Raw genomic sequence first — 20,561 nt, forward strand, 5'->3', positions numbered from 1 at the left:
CCCCAAACAGTTATCCACTGTTAACAAAGAGAAATGTGTCCCTAAAATCGACTTTCATTTCACCAAAGTTTGTTGCCTCTCCATGTTGACTTTATTTACTTGTTGCAGTCTCCCTCCCTCCCTCTCTCCTTCCTTCTCTCTCTCTCTCTCTCTCTCTCTCTCTCTCTCTCTCTCTCTCTCTCTCTTCCTCCCTCTCTCTCTCTCTTTCTCTGGCTCCTCTCTCCCTCTCTTTCTATGTACATAAACACATATAGGGTAATATAATACAATTTTTTTTTTGCTTTGCTATCTTTATTCTGCACAAGTTTTTACAAACCTTTACACATTTCTCTAAATTCTTCATATTCATCATTGCGTACAGTGCAATTATATTGTCACATCCATAGACCCCAGTTTGTTCAGCCATAACCCAGTCATCAGGCAATAGCTTGTACCCAGCTTCTTGCTAAGAAAGCTGTGGTGAACATTTTTGTACATGTGGCTCCTCTCTGGATGGCAGTAACCTCCTTGGGGAAAAGTTTCTTGGGTCAAAGGCTAAGAGCATGTTAGCAGCTTTCCTCGCATCTTTCTAAATCATCTTCCAGAATGTTGTTCACCCTTCCTCCTTGCCCCACCCTCCCCACTCCCCTCTCCCGTTAAACTGCCTGCCTTCCCAGGACTGATGACTTTATCAGTTACCTTACCTTGCTACTTTGACAGGTAGGAGAGGAAGACCCTGAAGGGATGGGACAAAGGAAAGCTTTGTGTTTGTGTGGTTTTAGGTCCTGAGAACAAGTTGACATTAGAGGGAGGCAGGCCTATTCAGAGACCACATATTACCTTAGAAAGAGGACTGAATTTTAAATCAGGAGAGCTGGGTTTGAATCCAAGTTCTGTCATTAAATACAGTGTGACCTTAGGTAGGTCACTTAGCTCTCTGAGCCTTAGTTGCCTCATCTATAAAATTGTCATGCTGGTCTATCCATTTGTAGGTTTATATCTAGTCTGAAGGTTGAAGGAAATATAAGGCTGTCAGAGTTGTAGTTTGAGGCAATATTTATGTCAATACACAGGATCAGGAGACAGCCGTATCAACCCTGTGACTCTGGGGTTCCCAGTGAGCAGTGCCAAACATGAGGAGCTTGGCATCATTTGGGACAGTGACCCAGGGCTGAATGACCCTCTAGTCCTCTCACTAGCCCAGGCTTCTTTCTTTTTAAGTAGGGGGGAGAGAGAGGTTTCTATCTTGGAGACCAAGTGTAAGTGGTTTGTTCTGTGGTTATGGTATATTCTCCAGCCATCCTGTGCAGTATCTCTAGAGCATAAGATTATATATTTAGGCACCTTCAACACCATCTGGTTCAGTCCCTTTTATAGATGAGAAAACTGAGGCCCAGAGTGTTTCAGGGGCCTGGCCGAAGTTGTAAAGTGGCATCCAGCATGCCTTTCACTGTATTCTCTGTAACAGAATGGAACACAGAACAACCACACCAAGGTAAAGCTGTTGGTACAGCCCTCCGTGAGAGGGCTTAATAATGCTCATTCTCCTTGGCTCCCATACCTTCTGTAAAGATCAAAGGAAATGATGGACACGATGTACTTTTTAACCGTAAAGTGTTATTACTGTTATCACAGTGCCGGTGTGGGCCTGGCATCTGGGTGCCAAAAATAGGCCAAAGGGCCTGGATGGGTTGGCTAAGCACTAAAAACAAACTTTGACAGCTTCAGTTTTTCCTATAGTCAGTGCTTTTAAGACAACTATTTGGGGGGAGGAGCTGGTACTTCAGGTAGGCATTTCTCAGTGGGCATTCTTCTAGTCTCCCTGGGCATTTTATTGCCCTACCCACAGAGCCTATATGAACAGAACAGAATGCATGGTCCAGCTGGGCATAAGCCCAGCCCACTCAACCTTTGGGAATAAATAGATGACACTGACCTTCTCCGGGCCTTCAGTAGAATTCTCTGCTTTCGAGGTTGTAGGAGCTGGAATTCCTGCTGTGGGGGCTTGGCACTGGCTTAGTTAGCAACCTGACCTCTGGGTCCAGGCAGCTCCAGGGATCCAAGATCCCTAGATGCCATCACAGCCTTCTGAGAATCACACTTCCTCCTGGAAGTGGAGGTGGGGAGCAGGCTGCTTCCACAACCGATTTTCTCTCTTTATCCCTCTCACTTAGCACAAAGCCTTGCAAATAGTAGATGCTAAAAAAAAAAATGTTTGGTCAGTTGGTCTGGTGGTTGGTCATCTTGGGATCACAGGGTCTGAGCTTCCTTATGAAATCATATGTGTAAAATTCTTGGCATACATCTATATACAGTATCACATACATGTTATTGATCATGATAGTGAAGAAACTATCTTGGCTGTAGTGAAGGCCTGGGAATCAGAGGGGTAAAGTTAGAAGAGTCATAGACTGAGAGTCAGCAAACTTGGCATAGAGTTCCAGTTCTGTCACTAAATTGCTAAGTGACTTTGGGTCAGTCTTTCTGGGACTTAGTTTCCTCAGTAAATTAGGGAGTGGGATCAGAGCCATAACTAGCCATTGTTATGCCCAGGGCAGGAGTCACATAACAGGACCCCAATTTAGCTGGAGAGAATCTGGTGACTGGGATATAGAGCTGGGGTGTGTGTGTGTTGGGGGATGGCAGGGAGAAATTAATGGGGATAAGAGGGGTGGAGCAGTGAGGAAGGGGGCCTCATAGGGAGCTACCTTTTTTACCTGATGGTTCCCCTACATTTAGGACAGTGCCTGGTACATTGGTAGATAAATACTTGCTGATTGATGACTTGCTAATTAGGTATGAGTTAGAGCCTGACTTAGTGGATAGACAACAATTGCAGGAGATGGGACAGACTGGGCTCAAGTCCCTTCTCTGCTACCTAAAGGTTGTGTGGCCCTAGCAGGGGAAGTCATTTGAACTCTCCATGCCCCAGGCAACTAAGACCAAACATTTCCAAGCAGAGGTTGCTCTGCTTTGATGGGGGGGAATTTCCTTAATCAGGAGTTCCTCAACCAATGAAGTTATAGGTCTGATTCCACTCCCTCCCACCCCCAAATTCTTACGGACTAATAAGAACTAAGCTCAGTTCTTTTTACATGATTGGATGGAAGATTGCATGTACTGGGAGCTCACTGCCCCCCGCCCCCATCCCTAAAGCTTATCACCTTGGGACAAAGCTGTGATTGCCTGTCCTAGTTACCACTTTAAGTAACTTTTTAGGTCCCTTTCAGGTCTAGGCCCATTATTATTTCTGAAAATTCTCTTTCAGCTTCAGTTTTCTGTGATTTGAAAGCCCTTGATCCATCTGGGAAGAGGGTTTGCTATTGGTAACTACCAAAGGGTCTCTTTCTAACATTCCATGCTTAATGTGGATCTGGGGTATTGCTTAGTGAAAAGTATTGAGAACAGAAATGTCTCTAGAGGGGTGTGGGGCCTGATACAAGTCACATTGTGTACTGCATCTCTTCATAGACAGGAGTCCCCTTCCTCCACCCCAGTGTCTGGATCTGAGATCCTCACCCCTGTGCCAAGGTCCCCTCTGGCTGGCCAAAGGCACAATGCCCTCATTGAATGAATTAACCACTGAGTTGTTGCATAACAAGCCTAGTTTGAGACCTGAGGGGTGGGCCCAAGTCTGGAATATAGTCATGTTCTCTCTCATCCACTGCCAGGACAGTTTCAATTGAGGGCAGCATTGAAACACATGCCTCAAATCCTTGATTGTGTACATGGGATGCTTAACCAATTAAAACCAATGTGCAGTCTTTGGCTGGTGGCAAAGAGCCATCTGTTTGTTTAGGCCCTGGGTTCATTAATTTTCAGTCTTTGTTTGCAGACAGCGCGTGGCCTCATCTGAAGGCCAGATCCATTTGGAATCCATATTGGATGTGGTTTGAAGACAGTACTAATGAATTCTGGGCTAGGTTTTTTCTCTCCTCTCTTGGGAGTTCTCTTGAACTGGACCAGGGGATATCTGAATGTGGTTTTCATTTGTATCTTCCTCATCCCTGCTGGCAGACAGGCTTTCTATCATCCTGGCTTGTATTTGGAGATAGAAGGAGAGAGAGAATGAAGTCATTAGAAGGGGCTGCCCTTGGCAACATGGTGAAGTAGGCAAAGTTGGAATGAACTTTTCCATTCTCTTCCCAGCTCCTTCCAGGGCTGCTGTGTTCAGGGCCGATGGGCCTAGCATCATGGTTGGGGCTTCACAGTCTCGGGCCAGTGTCCAGGTGATGAGGAACAAGTCTGAGGCCATCTTCCCTGGGAAACTAAGGGATGAAGGAAGCAAAAGGGAAGGGGCAGAGTTAGAGACAAGCTAGAATGTTCTTGCAGAACATCACTTCAGCTTCAAAGAGTATGTCACAGAGGTGGGGCTATAGTGAAGTCGGCCACGAGCCCCCAGCCCTGCCTTTGACTGCTGCAGTCAGCGTCCCATCTACCTGAGGGATAGGATTCAGGCCTTGGTCCCAGCTGATTGTCAGACAGGTGGGGGCATGATGGAAAGAGCACACTGCTAACTCAAGCCTAGACTGGCACCTCCCTCAGCCTCCTCTCCCCTAACCTGGAGGGCTAAGCACCAAACTCCTCTCCATGCCTTCCTTTACAGAGGGCAGAGACTCAACTTACTGTTAACTCCACTCTGCATTTGCTGTTCTGCCTGGTTTCAGCTCCATGAAGCAAGATGCCGCTTGCTGGAGACTTGTGCATTGTCTCCACTCACCCCCCGCCCCCACTCCATTAGATTGTAAGCTCCTTGAGGGCAGGGACTGTTTTTTTCCTTATTTCTTTTTTTGTCTCTACTGCTTAGCACAGTATTTGGCACATAGTAGGCATTTAATATTAATTAAATTAATTTAAAATTTATAAATATTAATTGGAATATATTTAGAATTAATGGGAATCAGGACACTTGGCTTCCAATCCTGGATCAAACACCCTGTGTTACCTTGGAGAAGCTGCTTTCCGTCCCTGGGCTTCCGTTTCCTTCCGTGTCTCAGGCCACAAGGAATCTGGGAATGTAGATGGGGTTGGACAAGATGATCTCAAGGTTTCTTTCCAGCTTTCAGAAATCCCTCCTTCTGCCCACCCTTTCCAGAAACATCTGTATTGTCCAAGGGCAATTGAAAGATAGAAATATTTGATGGGCCCAAAAGAAGGGTATAATTTCAGGTATGATAACAGAAAGTGAAGGAGACATTGTTGGTTAGCTGAGGAAACCCCACCAAGTGCCCCTCAAATTATGCCACAGGTAGATAGATACCTCTGTTTCCTTGGGCTTAAATCTTCTGTCTAGGCCTGTAGTTTGAATATGACGTGGCCTCAGTCAGTAAGAGAGGAGACGCCCATTGCTGTCTACTTCCTTTGTTATAATAATCATATTTGTAGGGAACTTTAAGATTTACAGGGTGTTTTTTGTATATTATCTCATATGATCCTCATAGTAACCCTGTGAGGTTACTCTTATTATCCCCATTTTTTTTTCTGGAGGGGGGAAGGCAGGGCAGTTGGGGTTAAGTGACGCTAGTAAGGCTTTGATATCAGATTTAAACTCAGGTCGTCCTGACAGCAGGCCTAGATCTTTTTCTTTCATGCTGTGTCATAGGTCAGTGCTGGACCAGCCCCTAGATCTGATCTGATCTGATCCAACCTTCCCATTTGGCAGATGGGGAGAAGCTCAAGGATGAGAAGTGAATTACCCAAGGTCATACAGAGAATTAAAGCAAGGCCAAGGCTAGATCAGACATTATCTGATTTAAAGTGAGTTAATTTTCAATGAAAGGGTTCTAAGTAGAAAGAGATTCTGGGAAATCCCCTGAGCTGCAAATCCTGTGTCATGACACCTGCTGCCTTCCTCTCTTAGGCATCGTAAATAAAGACAAAATGAATAGCAAGATACTTAGGTTAGACACAGAGAAACTGCCAGGAGGAAGTCATTCTTAATGTCTCCTTGGAGAGCAGGAGATGTACCAGTAAGTAGAATAGAAGCTCTCTGAGGGCAAGGACAGGTTTTCATTTTGTCTTTGTCTCCCAAGCACCTGGCAAAGCCACTGCCTAACCCATTTTACTGGAAATGGATTGGTTTGACTTGTGTTGAGCTTTCTGGGACCTACCCACTGGTCCTCCTCTCCTCCTCGGCTAGAGCACTACAGGGGCAAACATGCCTGTTTTTCAGTTTAAGACTACCCCAGTTATTAAAGGGCTTGCTGTATCACTTCCAGGTCAGGCCACATGTGCATTTTGAATGGATTGTTCCATCCCACACTTTAATCTTTCCCAAAGCACTGCTTTCCATATGTCCAGCCGTGACTTGCTGTGGCCTACTGGGTCAAGTTCAGACTCTTTACCCTGCAATGAAAGCCTTCCCCTGGTGCCTGTTCTGGGCACTCCTCTCTGTTCAAGGCGATCCCTCTCCCTCCTCACCTCCTCTTCCCCATATGCTAATCTCAGCTATTGTGTCTATGCTCATGGTATTTCTCCTTTCTTGAGCTACCCCTGTGCCCCACCCCACCCCTATCCAGTCCTGTCAGAGAGCTTAAGTGACTTGACCAGAACATCTCAGCTGGTCAGTGGAAGAACCAGCCACCAAACTCAGTCCAAAACATCTTCACTGTTTCATGTTCATTAGTTGTATCTCACTTAGACTGGAGGTCTAAAGGGACCAGCCAGTCTCTGTCTGTGGCCCCATGGGTTCTCAGTAGAGTACTCACCAAAGGAAAGAGCTTTGCTTGGGAATCGGGGGACGTGTCCTCTTCCTTGCTCTGCCCCATCTTGCCCAGTGACCTCGGTTAATTTACTTTATCCTTGGTCTTAGTTTCTCCATCAGTGACATGAGGAGACCAGAAAATATGATGTCCAAATTCCCTTTCAGCTCAAAAAGGGGAAAAAATATTCTACTTGAGATAAAGGAACCTGCAGAAGCTCTCTCCCTAGGGGGCTTTCAGAAATTGATGTCTAGGAGGGAGAGAGGGAAGGGCTGGGCAGATCTGGGCATTGTAGTGGAAAGTGTCATTGGCTGGGTAGCTAGAAGATTTTGAATCTTGGCTCTGCCACTTAGTGACCCTAGACCTCTCTGGACCTCAGTTTTCTCCCCTATAAGATGGGGGTAAGGTAAGTGAATTAGATCATTTCTAAGGTCTCTCCTAGCTCTTCTATAATTCAAGTCTGTGATTTGGAGTCTGTAATGAGTTGCTTCCCTCCCTTCCCCTGACCAAAGTTTCTCAGAGTTCAGCTAAACCAAGACTAGGAAGCTGTGTTTAGCATGTTCTTTACCCTGTGGATGTTTAGTAACTAGATTACCCAGTAATGTCCACATGGCCCTTCATGGCTTCACCAGAGCCACTTCATGTTTACCTGTGAACTCTACCGCTATGGGGGTAAGTAAACATAACCTACCAGCCCAGAGATGTTACTAGGTTTGGGACAATGGGGTGTTGCCCTGGAGCACTGACAATCAAAGGCACTTATACTATCCTTCAGAAGTTTAGAAACAACTGATCTTTAGTTAAGACAGTAAGTCACTAGATAGAGTATTTTATCTCTGCCCCAGCCCCTAGGGCAGTTACAGCCCAAATGATTTCCCTAGCGCAACTCAGCGCAGGTCTCTCTTTCCCAGTGGTGGGCTCCCCAACAGTAGCCTGGGGGCTAAGGCTAGGATCTTCCCCTTCCAGAACCCCTACAGGTGTCTTCTCATCATGTCCTCAACTGCACTTCTCTTGCAAAGTTGATGTGAGGATGTTTCTTGACCTAGACACAGTTTATAAACTGAGTACCAAGGCATCACAGCCCTCCACAAGCCCAGCCAAATTGTTTCAGCATCATAGATTCCCACATCTCAGTCTGCTCTGTTCTGAAAACCCCATTGGATAGTGGTGGGCTGAGTAGGGGGCTTGGTGTTTACTGGTTAGATTTCTTTCTTAAAGACCATGCCTTAAACCCAGTTCACTCTGGCTCCCATTGATTGGTCAGCAATAGGTCCCTGCCCAAGCACCACTTCCTTAATGATTATTCTTTGGGTCCTGATGGCTCTGAGTGAATGCAAATAATAATTGTTTCTCTTTTGCTAGCAACCCTTAGGGTCTTTCCCTCCCAGTTTGATTTTTTAAAAATTATTATCAAAGGGGCCATCCCTTGACTCACTTCTTAAACAGGCCTAATCACTGGATGGGCATTGCCTCAGTCAAAGTGAGAACTAGGAAAGACCTTAGCTTAAATTGGCTAAGGTCTCCCACTGCATCCAGGGCCATCTCCAGTCATCCTGATCCATATCTGGCCACTGGGCCCAGATGGCTCCAGAGAAGAAAGTGAAGCTGGTGACTTTACACAGCCCTCCCTCACTTAAATCCAATTCACTTGCAAGTCATGGCATGACCTCTCTGATGTCATGGTCCTTGTCAAGAAAGAAGGATAAACCACACAACAACCACAATCACAGTTCACAGTTCTGTAGTGCTTTGAAATCTGCCCGATACTGTCCTTAGAATGCCCCCACAAGATAGTAGACCAAGTAACATTAAAGTGAGTCTCAGAGAGGTCACAAGACTTATCCACTAACATCCAGCCAGTAAGTATCTCAGGAAAGATTAGAATACAGGTTTCTCAGTTCAAATTCTAGTGTTCTAGCCACATGTCTCTCTAAGAAAGAGTAAGAGCTATACCGCATACCATTTCAGACTTCTAGAGAGATGAAAAAGAGAGAGAGCCAAATCAAGAAGGTGGCTTTCTCACTGGATCAGATTAGAACTTTAAATTACCTACCTCACGCAATGGCTATGATAATGTACAACTAGAACACTCATTCTAGAAAGTAAAACTGTAAAAGGAAAAGGAGTCTTGAGCAATTGTAATGACTAGTCTTCATTCTCAAAGAGCTACATGATGGAGCTCTCTCCCGTCCTCAGAGAGGTGGAAGACTATGGATGTAGAATGTTGTATACACCATCATCCTCAGTCATCTAGTCAATTGGTTTTACTTTAACTGTTTTTCTAAAAGGGAGAGACCATGGGGTGGAGGACAACCTAGAAATGAGTGGGATATTAAAAAAATGAAGGAATCAATAAAAATATTTTTAAAAGATTGCTTATCAGATTCCTCAATTGTGTTCTGCCTAAATGATAAAAATGGCAGCTTGGCTTGGCTTCCAAGGAAGATTAAGGATGCTTCCTTGGGATTCCTCTCTTCTCCACATTGTGACCTCAGCCTTATCGCTCCAGCCTTCTTCACAGTGCCTAGTCCCTAGTAGATGATTAATAAATGTTTGTTCCCTCCCACTTCCCAAACCCTGGGGAAGTGAGGAGGGGGAGCTTCTCATTATCCTCCCTCTCATACCCTTCTCCCTAGTCCATTGCTCCGAATGTTACCACCAGTGTCTCTGTGTATGATAAACCCTACTCATTTTTCAACATGGTTGCTGTTCTATTTCCTTCTTGAAGCCATATGACCAGTGGTCCTTTGGTCACTTTAGGGCTGGAGGGGACCTCAGAGTCTAACCCTCTTGTTATACAGAGAAGCAAACTAAGACCCAGAGAAATTTTCGAAGTGCTAGGACTCCAACAGAGGTCACAGGATCAGAAGGGCACTTAGAGGTCATCTGGTCCAACCCTCTCCCTTTCTAAAGCTCACACTTGCCCTTAGAACCGTAAGGATTTAAGGTGACAGATTCAGAGAAGTATGGAAAGATATGAACAGATACAGAGTGAGACATGTAAAGAACAATTCAGATGATTTGTTCTGACAATAATCATGTCAAGGGAAGCAATAACTTTGACTTGGGATAGTCTGGGATAAATCATGCAAATTTTTTTATACCTCTTATTATTTAGGAGAGGAAACTGAGGCCATAAGACCAGAAACTTAGAGCTAGTACAAGCCTGGCAGGTTATTAGTGTTGGTTGCTAAGTCTGTGTCTCTGATTCCAAACCCAGTGCCCTTCACTGCCTGGGCTGACTCCTGAGAGATGGGAGATGTCCTTGAACACTCCGGCTATCACGCTGGGGTTGCTGGTTCATGTTTCGGAGCTCTGCCCACTTCTCTACATCCTGACTCTGAATCTCTACTTCACCACGACCTCACTCCTCCAACCTTCTTGTGATTTCTCCCTCTACAGAAACAACCAGGTACATAAGTGTTACAGTGGATAAAGCACCGAGCCTGGAGTCAGGAAGAGCTGAGTTCAAATCCAGCCTCAGACACTTCCTAGCTGTTTGACCCTGGGCAAGTCACTTCACTGAGGCATTCTTTGTGTCTCTGTTTCCCCATATGTAAAATTGGAATAGTAATAGCACCTTCATTGTGAGGATTGAGTGAGACAATAAAGCATTTAGCACAGTGCCTACACATAGCAGTTGGGGCTTCATAAATGTTTATTTCCTTCTTTCATCAGTAACTCCGAGGACTTAATTACTCAGTCTTTGTAGCATCCTTAGGCTTTTTGATATGTGTGAATCCCATCTCTCCAAACAGACTTCTGAGCTTCCTGAAGTCAGGAACTAGTCAGGTGCCACCTCCTTTTGTCTCTCCCAGTGTTGAGAGCTCAGTCCTTGACTGACGTGGGGGGCTCCCGGTCCGCAGTGAGACCTTGTGGCATTCAGGGTGTGTTCTCCACTAGGTGGTGGTATCACACAGGGTAATAATGCTCCCTGAACCAGCTGGCAGCAGGGATGGTGCTGGAGGGGTTTGGGGGTAGTAGGAGGGTGGGATGCAGTCTGGAAGAGTCAAACCAATGGAACTGTTTGGTCCCCAAACTCAGGCATATCTCTGCCCACCAGAGTGCCTGCTAGATAGCCTGGTGGACTCTTTCCTGGCTCCTCTTCCCAGACTCAGGTTGGAGGATAATAATAGCTTTGAAATCATATTATGGGAGGACCTTAGAAGTCATCAGAGTGGCTCAGTTGCCCTCCACTCCCCAGACCTTGGGCTCCTCTAGCATACACTCTTAGACTGAAGCACCCCCAGGCTTAGGAAAATACTTCTGCTTCTCTTAATAACTCTTCCCATTTCCTCCCTCTGATACTGCTTGGTACTTTGGGCCTCTTTTATGCTCCTGGCACCATAGGCCTTAGACACAGCACCTGGCACATAGTAGGCACTTAGTAAGTTTTTATTGATGAGGGACTGAGGCCCAGAGACAGGAAGTGATTCTCTAAGGTCACAGAAGATAGCAAAGGGAGGACTGGAACCTGGGCCTCATTCTTTTCTTTCAGGTTTACGGATCACACATATCCTTTTATATTCTGTGCTGCACTGTAGCTGTTGCTGACCACTGCGTACCTGAACACATGACACGCCTCCTGATAGATTCGGTAAACATGTCTTGGTCACCTTAGTATTTTCCCAGTGCCCAGCACAGTAGTTTACACATGGTAGATGCTTAATAAATTATTCTTGAATGAATCAATTCATTTGGGGAGCACATTAAGGTTTTCAAAGCACTTTCTTGTAGAAGAGGAAAAGCATTTATTGAGTGTTTACTACCTGCCAAATAACTGTGCTAAGCATCGAGGATGCAAAGAGAACAAGGAGACAGTCTCTGATCTCAGAGTTCTTGTTCTAATTAGGAGAGTCAACACCCAGAGGGGAAATCAGCTGCAGCAAGGGCTAAGGTTCTTCTGGTTATCCAGAGGGTCTGGTAGCAGGGGGGAGAGCAAGGCTCAGGGGTCCTGGGGGCAGCAACAAGGCCACTGGCAATCTTGGGAGCCAGGAGGGCATAGCTTCAGGGCAGACAATGAGGCTGAATGGTCATTGGGACCCTGTGGCAAGGCAAATGATGGTACTTGGTAGTTCTTCCTCTTACCTGAGGGATTGTAATTGGTGACAATGTTGGTTCTGTTGCTGGGGCCCTGGAAGAATCCAAACTCATAACCATTAGGAAGAGGAGGCACCAGTGGCATTTGAGCAAGAGTCAGCCTGGGGCTTTGGAGAAAGGCACCTCCACTCTGGTTTGCCCCCTACACCCCAATGGAGGGCTCTGGGCAGTTGACTATTGATCTAGAGCATCTGAGAAAGGGCACACTTTTTTTTTTTTAAAGCAATCGGGGTTAAATAACTTGCTCAAGGTTACACAGCCAGTTATTTCTGGGTGTGGTGCTAAATATCTGAGCCCAGATTTGATCCCCAGGTCATCCCAACACTGGAGCCGGTGCTCTTACTCGCTGAGCCACCTGGCTGCCCCTAAAAGGGCACACTTTTAAGCTTAATGTGCATTATTGGTATTTTCTCCTTCACTTTCTTAAGCCTAGACAGCCAACCAAACATTAAACCAAGCCTGTCTTTATAGCAGTTGTGTATTTTAAGGTGTGAAGGTTCCCACTGAAGATGTAAAAATGAGGTCTTTGAGTTGGCTTCAGCAGGCCCCTGCAAAAGGGCTCCCCTCCCAGCCTTGTCCTCTGGAACCTCTGGCATCTAGTGGGTGGTTCTGGGTGGCCTGGGGCCAGGCTTTCTACCCCCAGGGAAGTGGAAGGGGGTGATAAGAAGAGGAAGGCTCAAAGAATTTCCTATTTGCCCCATGCCACCTTGGACTTCACTTTGGATTTCTCTAATATACTTACTGAATGCTATCTCAGAAAGAATCCTGTCTTATTGTAATTTAACTTTTCTGAGCCTGTCTCCTCATCTGTGAAATGGAGATAATAATAAGGCCTACTTCACAGGATTGTTCAAGGGAGGATGGAATGAGATATTATGTATGAAATGACTTCCAAACAAGGTCCTATCTTAATATGAGCTACTATAATTTTAATATTTAACAAAGAGAAGTTTATCTAATAATATCATGGAAAGGATGTGCATCAAGGATCCTACCAAGAAACTAGAGTGTAAACCTCAGTCTTCTGGTCTAATTAAGACTCAAAGATGGTGTCATTGAGCCCAATAATGGAGTCTCTTGCTCAAAAGATATGGACATCTTAGTTATTTTATCTGCATAATTCTAAATTCTTTCCAGAATGGTCGTGCCATTTCATGACTCCACTAGCAATCCATTTGCATGCCTGTCCTTAGGCAACCCCTCCAACATTGACTATTGTTATTTTTTTTGTCATCTTTTCCAAATTGCAAGGCATGAGATGAAACCTCTGGGTTGTTTGATTTGCATTTCTCTTATTATTAGTGATTTAGAGAATTCTTTCATATGGTCATGAACGTTGCAATTTTTCTTTCCAGAATCATTTGTTCATATTCTTCTATCACTTCTCTACTGAGGAATGAGCCACTATAATTTTTATTGTGTAGACCCGTAAAACAGTTACTTATGGTTGTGTAGGCAGGCATGTTGTCTTACTGAAACTTTCTATCTCTCCTCCAGCACAGTAGGCACTTAATAAATATTTGTTGTAATGTCACTAAGGGCCAGAGAGGAGAGTTCATTCAGCCAAACTCCCTTATTTTACAAATGAAACTGAGGAAAGTAACTTGATGAAAAATTTATCCTTCATTGCTTAAAAACAAAACAAACAAAAACCAAAACACCCTTGCCTCAGTAAAAACAAAATGAAGCCTGAAAACTTTCCTCGGGCAAGATGTCTTTCATGTATACCCTAATATAATTCACCACTGATGATGGATATGACCAGAGAGAACTTGGTCCAGAGCTCCAATGAATATTGACATCAAGCAAGATGTCAAGTAGGGAGCTTTTTTACCTAAGGTGTTTGCTAACACTTGGGAAAATATCCTAGTCTGAGTCTAAACAAGAAGGAGGATTGGTTAATCAATCGACCAACAAAAATTAAGTACTTAGTATCTGTCAGATACTGGGCTAGGTACTTGCCATACAAATGCAAAATTGAGTCAGTTCCTATTCTCAGAAGCTTGCTTATGTTATATTGAAAACTGAGATCTCCAAATGTTCCATTTTGTAGCATTAAATTTGTAGTATTGATGCATTGTACTCCTTATACCTAGCTCTTGGACACGGCTGACCCTCTTCCATGAAATGTAGCTCAATATGAAAAAGGTCAGTTTAACCATCCACATGGGGAAATAGAATGGATGAAAAGTGCATATCATCTAGACCATCCAGCTGTAAACGTTGCCCATCAAGTTACTTCATCAACATATGCCTCAACCAGGTGCTGCTTATGGACACAGACGGTGATCTGGGCCCCCATTGAATAGGATCATGAGATCAATTTGTAACATTTTGGGACAGTCATCAACTCTCAATGAAGCCAAATTGTCTTTGTCATTGTTGTTGTTTTTTTTTCAGTCATGTCTGACTCTGTGACCCCATTTGGGGTTTTCTGGACTAGTTTGCCATTTCCTTCTTCAGCTCATTTGAAAGAGGAGGAAACTGAGGCAAACAGGGTTGAGTGACTTGCTCAGGAGCACACATCTTGTGTCTGAGGCTAAATTTGAACTCAGCTCTTCCTGACTCCAGGCCTAGCCCTCTATCCACTGTGCCACCTACTCATCAGGCACCTACTGTGCCTAAACTCATCTCTTCCCACCTCTTAGATGGAGAGGTGATGGATAGAGGTATACAGGGATATATTTTATATATAAGTGACATTTTATCTAAAAGTGACAAATGGCCAGTAGATGAACTTGTTTTGTTTGACTATGCTTATTTGTTACAAGGAAAGGCTTTGGTAAAGGAGAGGAGGAAGATATGGAAAAGAAAAGAGAGATTATTAATGAAATATTAAAGGAAAAGTTCAGAGGGAGCCACAAACTGGAAAGCTTTGGAACTAACATGTTAGATCCTTATACTTTAACAAACCAAACTGTGTATGATAGAGAATCATGGTTTCATATATAATCCTCTTTTTCTGTTCTTCTTTGTATATGGAAAATCATATTGCTTGATATTTTCCAAGTTCAAAATGACAAAAATTTTTATTAAAATTAAAATCCTGAAAAAAACCCACACCTCTTTAAGACCAGTAAATAATCCCTTGATGATGCTATATGGCTACAAATTATGTGCTTCTATGATCATGGAAGACTCCAAATGCACATTACCCAAAGGAAAATGAAAAGATATGTAAGATGTAAGATAAAGGAAGAACATTTTGACAATGATTAGAAGTGGCATATTAGACATTTTTTAAGGACTTGTAAGACTTGTGGAAAGGAAGTGGGTTAACTGGTCATGTAGTGAGACAGCAGATGGACAACCCAAGTGCTATATGAAACTCCTAAGATATTAAAATAATCAGAGAAAGCATCTAATATGATGGGTAGGTCCTCTTTGGGGGATTTGTGGGAAAGAATCACAGGAGATCAGAATGCATTAGTGGAAAGAGCTTACAAACCAATGAGATAAAGGACATACAAGCAAAACAAAAAAAGTATAAATAATATTCTCTGCCCATATAATTTAGTCGGGAAGAGAAGATGCACTAGAAACAGTTCGGTTGTAGCATAAGGCATTATGTAATGAAGAATTCTGATAGTGTATGATAGTGATAGTTTCCTATGATCCTTCTTGTGGGGCAAAAAATAGGAGTCAGGAGATCCTAGTTTCTAATTCTGGCTCACTTATTAGCAAGTCATTTTACCCACCTGAGCCTCAGAGTTTCCCCATCTGTGTAATGGGATAACAGACCTAATCCCTGCCCCTAATTAGTATGAAGTTGCAGTGAGATGATAGATATGAATGTATTTTGTGAATTATGAATTAATAGACATTCTGGAGAAGTTATTGTTCCTCAGGAGAAGGGTAGCACACACTGACATACAGTGGGAAAGAGAAGGGTCAGGAATACCCATTGGCTGGAGCTGTTAGTCAGATGCCTATCACCAGTCACTAGCACCCCAGACTCTTTGCCTTCCCCTTCTGTTATTTCTGTGCTTGTCAGCCTCCCTTGATCTTAGTAAAATATTGACTTTCAGATGGGATCTTTGTCCCTGCTGGTGCTGTTCCCCTGCCCTTTGTCCCTGGCATGGGCTTACCAGCAGTTACAGGATCATTAAGCTGTAGGCAACCACTCCCCTACTTCCCCTGATCCCCAGCATTCGTGGAGGCTTCATGTGACCATGGGGAATTCTTGTCCACTTAGCCATTCCTCACTCATCAACAGGGCTTTGAAACCAAAGGACCATGGGGACAGCCCCAGTTCAAGCCTGTTTAGCTTCATCCATGGGACTAGAAACATTGCAGACTGCTTGGGAGGGGGTATTTCAGGTCTTCTCTTGGGCCTCATAGGGAATGCTCTGTGCTGAATGATCCAAGGTCCCCTTTTAGGTCATTCACATTAATGGAGCTTCCAGGGGTTGGCTCCCAATGTTTACAGAGAATCACACAGCTAAGAAGGAAATTGTTTTAAACTTCAGGTGGCTAGCCTCCCTTGGTGACTCTGTGTGACTCTATGTGCCTGGCATGGCACATAGCATTTGATATGGGCAGGGATCAGCAGGCATCACAAAAGATGAGGTCGATCACCGTTTGCTTCCTGCTCAATGTTTGACATTGAACAGTGAACTTCTTAACTCCGCCCCCCCCCCCCCCCCCCCTTCAGAAGAGAAAGGGTTTTAGCGTGGCACTAGGTCTTTTCCAATTATCCCTCTGCAGCCCTCACTCCCACTCCCAGTCCAAGAACTTAGAAGTTTTCCATTGCCTATCAGATCAAACCCAAACTCCTCTACAGAGCCTCCAGGGCCCTACATTATCTGGCCCCACCCTTCCCCAACACAAATATCTCTGCTCCAACTTTATTGATTCCTCCTAAGTTCCTCTGTACCTCTTTTTCATTCCTATCTCAAAGCCTTCACTGTGGGCATAGATTAATTTACTTCTCTTAGGTTGTTCCCTTATCAGGAAACTGGAAATAAACCTACTTCAAAAGGTTTTTATGAGGATCAGATGAGATAATATTTGTATAGGGAGGCCATCCCCCACATGTAGCATAGAGGTGCCAAGGAGGGCCCCAAGAGAGGCAGACTAGATATCTCTAGTCTCTTCTTCCCCTACTCTTCTCCAAGGGAGACTCTAGTTCCTGCCAGGAGAGGAAGCAGGACTTTGGGGCCAGAAGCTTGGTCATTCTTCTCTCTTCAGAAAGAGGGGGTACTGGGCTAGAATTTTATCTGTCTGTTCCCTTAAATATTATTAGTCTAGGTGATGTAGTTTTGAGGTTCAGACTAAACTCCTGATCACTGTTCATTAATAGGGAAAAGAGGACTCAAGCTTTTATGTCCAAAATTTGACTCACTTTCTACTAAATAGCAATTCCATGATGGATATACATAGCAATTGTCTAAGAAAACCAATTTATCTAACTAGGTAGCAAAACAGAAATCCTGGAAAGCATATACATGAGAATATATATCAGACAATACAGAGTGAAGGAACTCTTCCATTGGGAGTGAGGTAACTCAGCTGAGAGAGACAGAGACAGAGGGAGAGAAGCAGATTCAGAGAGAGACAGAGACAGGGGAGAGGAATGAGAGACAGGTAAGAAAGACACATACAGAGACAGACAGACAAAGATGGAGATATAGACAGACAGAGAGAAAGACAGAGATAGAGAGAGATAGAGACACAGAGAGAGAGAAGCAGATTCAGAGAGAGACAGAGAGAAAAAGAGAGAGAGAAAGAGTGAGAGACAGACAGACAGAGGCAGAGAATCCCATATCTTACCTAAGGGGAAATTCCCCTAAGTTTCTAATGTAGCAAGCAAGAGATAGAGGCAGGATGGAGACTGCCAGCTCCCAGAGCCTTTTTCTTCCTTTAGCAACCTAAAGTAAGGTTGGCATCTTCCATCTTCCCTCTCAGAGGTGGAAGACAGGAGCTTCCAAAGTGACTGCAGAGCCCCAAGATATTGAAGAGCCCGAAGATACTAAAAAACCCTGGAGCTCTCCTCTCTCACTAGCCTCTCATACAGGCCTGGAGCATTGAACTCCACCATTGAGGAGAAAGTCCCATAGCAATGGGCTTTGGGACTCATAGTTACGTTTGTAAAGTTCTTTGTAAACATTAAAGCATTACATAAATGCTACTTATTACTATTACCACTAGTCTATCTCCCACTCATCTGTTAAATTGATATTATTCAAATGCAGGTCTGGTCATGTCACCCCTCCCCCCCATTTAATAAAATCCAGCTTTCTTATTACGTCTATGATCAAATGGAAGATCTTCTGTTTGGCTATTAAAACCCTCCATAAACTATGTCCTTTCTACCTTTTCAGTTTTCTTATAACTTCACACTCCATATCCCCCATTTTTACGTACTCTTTGATCAAGTGACACCAGCCTCCTTTCTATTCCTTGAATAAGATACTCCAGGGGTGGCTAGGTGGTTCAGTGAATAGAGCACTGGCCTGGAGTCAGGAGGACCTGAGTTCAAATCCAGTCTCAGACACTTAACACTTACTAGCTATGTGACTTTGGGCAATTCACTTAACCCCAATTGCCCTGCCTTCCCCCCTCCAAAAAACAACCCCCATCCCCCCCCAAAAAGAATAAGATACTCCATCTCCTAGTACCGAATACCTTCACTGGCTATTATTCCCCATGCCTGCAACTTTCTCCTTCCTCATTTCTACCTCCTTCAAGTTTCAGCTAAAATCCTACCTTCCTCAAGAAGACTTTTCCAATTCTCAGTAAAACTAGTGCTTTCCCTGTGTCATTATCCCCAGTTTATTTTGTCTATATCTTGTCTTCACATAGTTGTTTGCAATGTTTCCCTCGTTAGATTGTGAACTCCTTGAGGACAGGGACTGCCTTTTATCTTTCTTTGTATTCCCAGTATTTAGCATAGTGGTGCATACTGGCACATAGTAGGTGCTTGATAACTTTACCTGACTTGGCAACATCTTCGTTATTCTTATCTTTGCATCTAATCCAATGCTCTGCCCATAGTCGTTGGTCATTAAAGATGTACTGAGTTGAAGTGAAATAAGAGAATCATTGCATTTCAGAGTTGGATGGAACTCTAGCATCCATCTAGTCCAAGCCATACTTGACCAAGAATCCCCTCTACAAGCTGACTAAGAAGTTGACATCCAGTCTGTCCTTGCAGACCCCCAGAGCACTGGGATCTCACTCATTGTTCAGAATCATTTCCTTACATGAAGCCCAAAGTTGCCACGTCTGCCCACTATACCCAATTCTACCCTTTGGGAACAAGCAGAAAGAGGACAATTCTTCTTGGACATGCCAGCCCTTCAGGCACTAGATGATAGCTATCATCTGCCTCCCCCCCAATCTTTTCTTCTCCAAACTGAACATCCCCAGTTCCCTAATCCTGACCTTCTATGGCATGAACTAAAGGCCATTCACCATATTGGTTGCCCTCTTCTGGAGACTTTCCAACTTATCAATGTCCTAAATAGGGTGCCCAGAGCTGGGCAAAGTACTCCAGATGGGGTGTGACCAGGGCCACCAATCAACCAAAATGTGTTTATTAAATGTTACCTTATTCGACTGGGCCAAGTGTTCTTTCTAGTCTATCAAGACCTTTTAACATCCTTACTCTGTTATCTAATGTGTTAGTTAACTTTCTCCTCTCTCAGCTTTGGGTCATCTGCAGATCTGATAAGCATTTAGTCATAGATAAAGATGTTAAACAAGACCACACCCAGCTCCCCGAGGTTCTCTTTCCATCTATGACCTGTTCCACATTGACGTCAAACCATCAATGACTTCCCTTGTGTCTAGCCAGATGACCAGCTTTGAATCCACTTGGTCTTCCTATTGTTTAAGGGAAATGAAATGGAAACTGGTATCACTCTGCCTGGGTGACAACAGGAAGGTGACTCTGCAACATGTGAGGCAGGGAAATCCAATTCTTGCTCCTAAGTCTCCCACCCCCCCAAACCCAAAGCCAACCCCTAGATCCTCAGTATGACCCTGGGATATTCACAGATTAGAGCTTCTGTGTTATCTGTCTTCTCCCTCCCACAACCAAGTGTTACCACGTGATGTTATCCTGACCTGTCCCGTACTCAGACAGCTGCTTTCAGATGTCAGTGTTGTGTTCTTGCCTTCTGACTCAGATCCGGCCCTGACACATGGGTGTTTCTGCCTCCTCATAACTCCTTGCCTCGTGCCCCTTCACGTGTCGGAGACAGGCCATCAATGAGGGCCAGCCACAGAGTGTGGGGCCTGTGACCGCAAGATAAAGGGTTTCTGTAAAATGAAACAAAACAAAAACCCACAGGCTTCAAATGTTTGTATCAAGATATTTGAATTCTGGGGACTCTGTCTGTAGTTTTCCTGAATCTTTTCCCATGCCCTGTTTTTAACAGATCCACAACCTCTAGGTCAAGTCCACGAAGATCTAGGAGGAGCCTATATGACTGGCATCAAACTAATTCTGTGTGTGTGTATGTGTAGGATGCAAAAAAGCATGAAGTCCAATCTGTGTCCTCCTTAAATATATGGCCTAGTTAGGAAGCCCACATATACTTGATGCAATGAGAGGTCATACAAGGTGGAGTATGGACTGAAGGCTAAATTAGGTGATATGATGCTAGGTGCTGCAGAGGGTCAGAGGATGGTGTGATCACTGCCCGTCAGCTATAGTAGGCATCCTGTTGGACGTGAGCCTTGAACTGGATCCCCAAAGGATTAGTCAAATGTAGTAAGGAAGAGAGGGGCCTAGACCAAGGTGCAGAGCAAGGGGTGAGGATGATACATTTGGTG

The sequence above is a fragment of the Petaurus breviceps genome, unplaced genomic scaffold, assembly GCF_028583685.1.
Source record: "Petaurus breviceps papuanus isolate PSGF00001 unplaced genomic scaffold, PetGlider_PUasm1.0 174, whole genome shotgun sequence".
In the NCBI taxonomy this organism is placed as follows: Eukaryota; Metazoa; Chordata; class Mammalia; order Diprotodontia; family Petauridae; genus Petaurus; species Petaurus breviceps.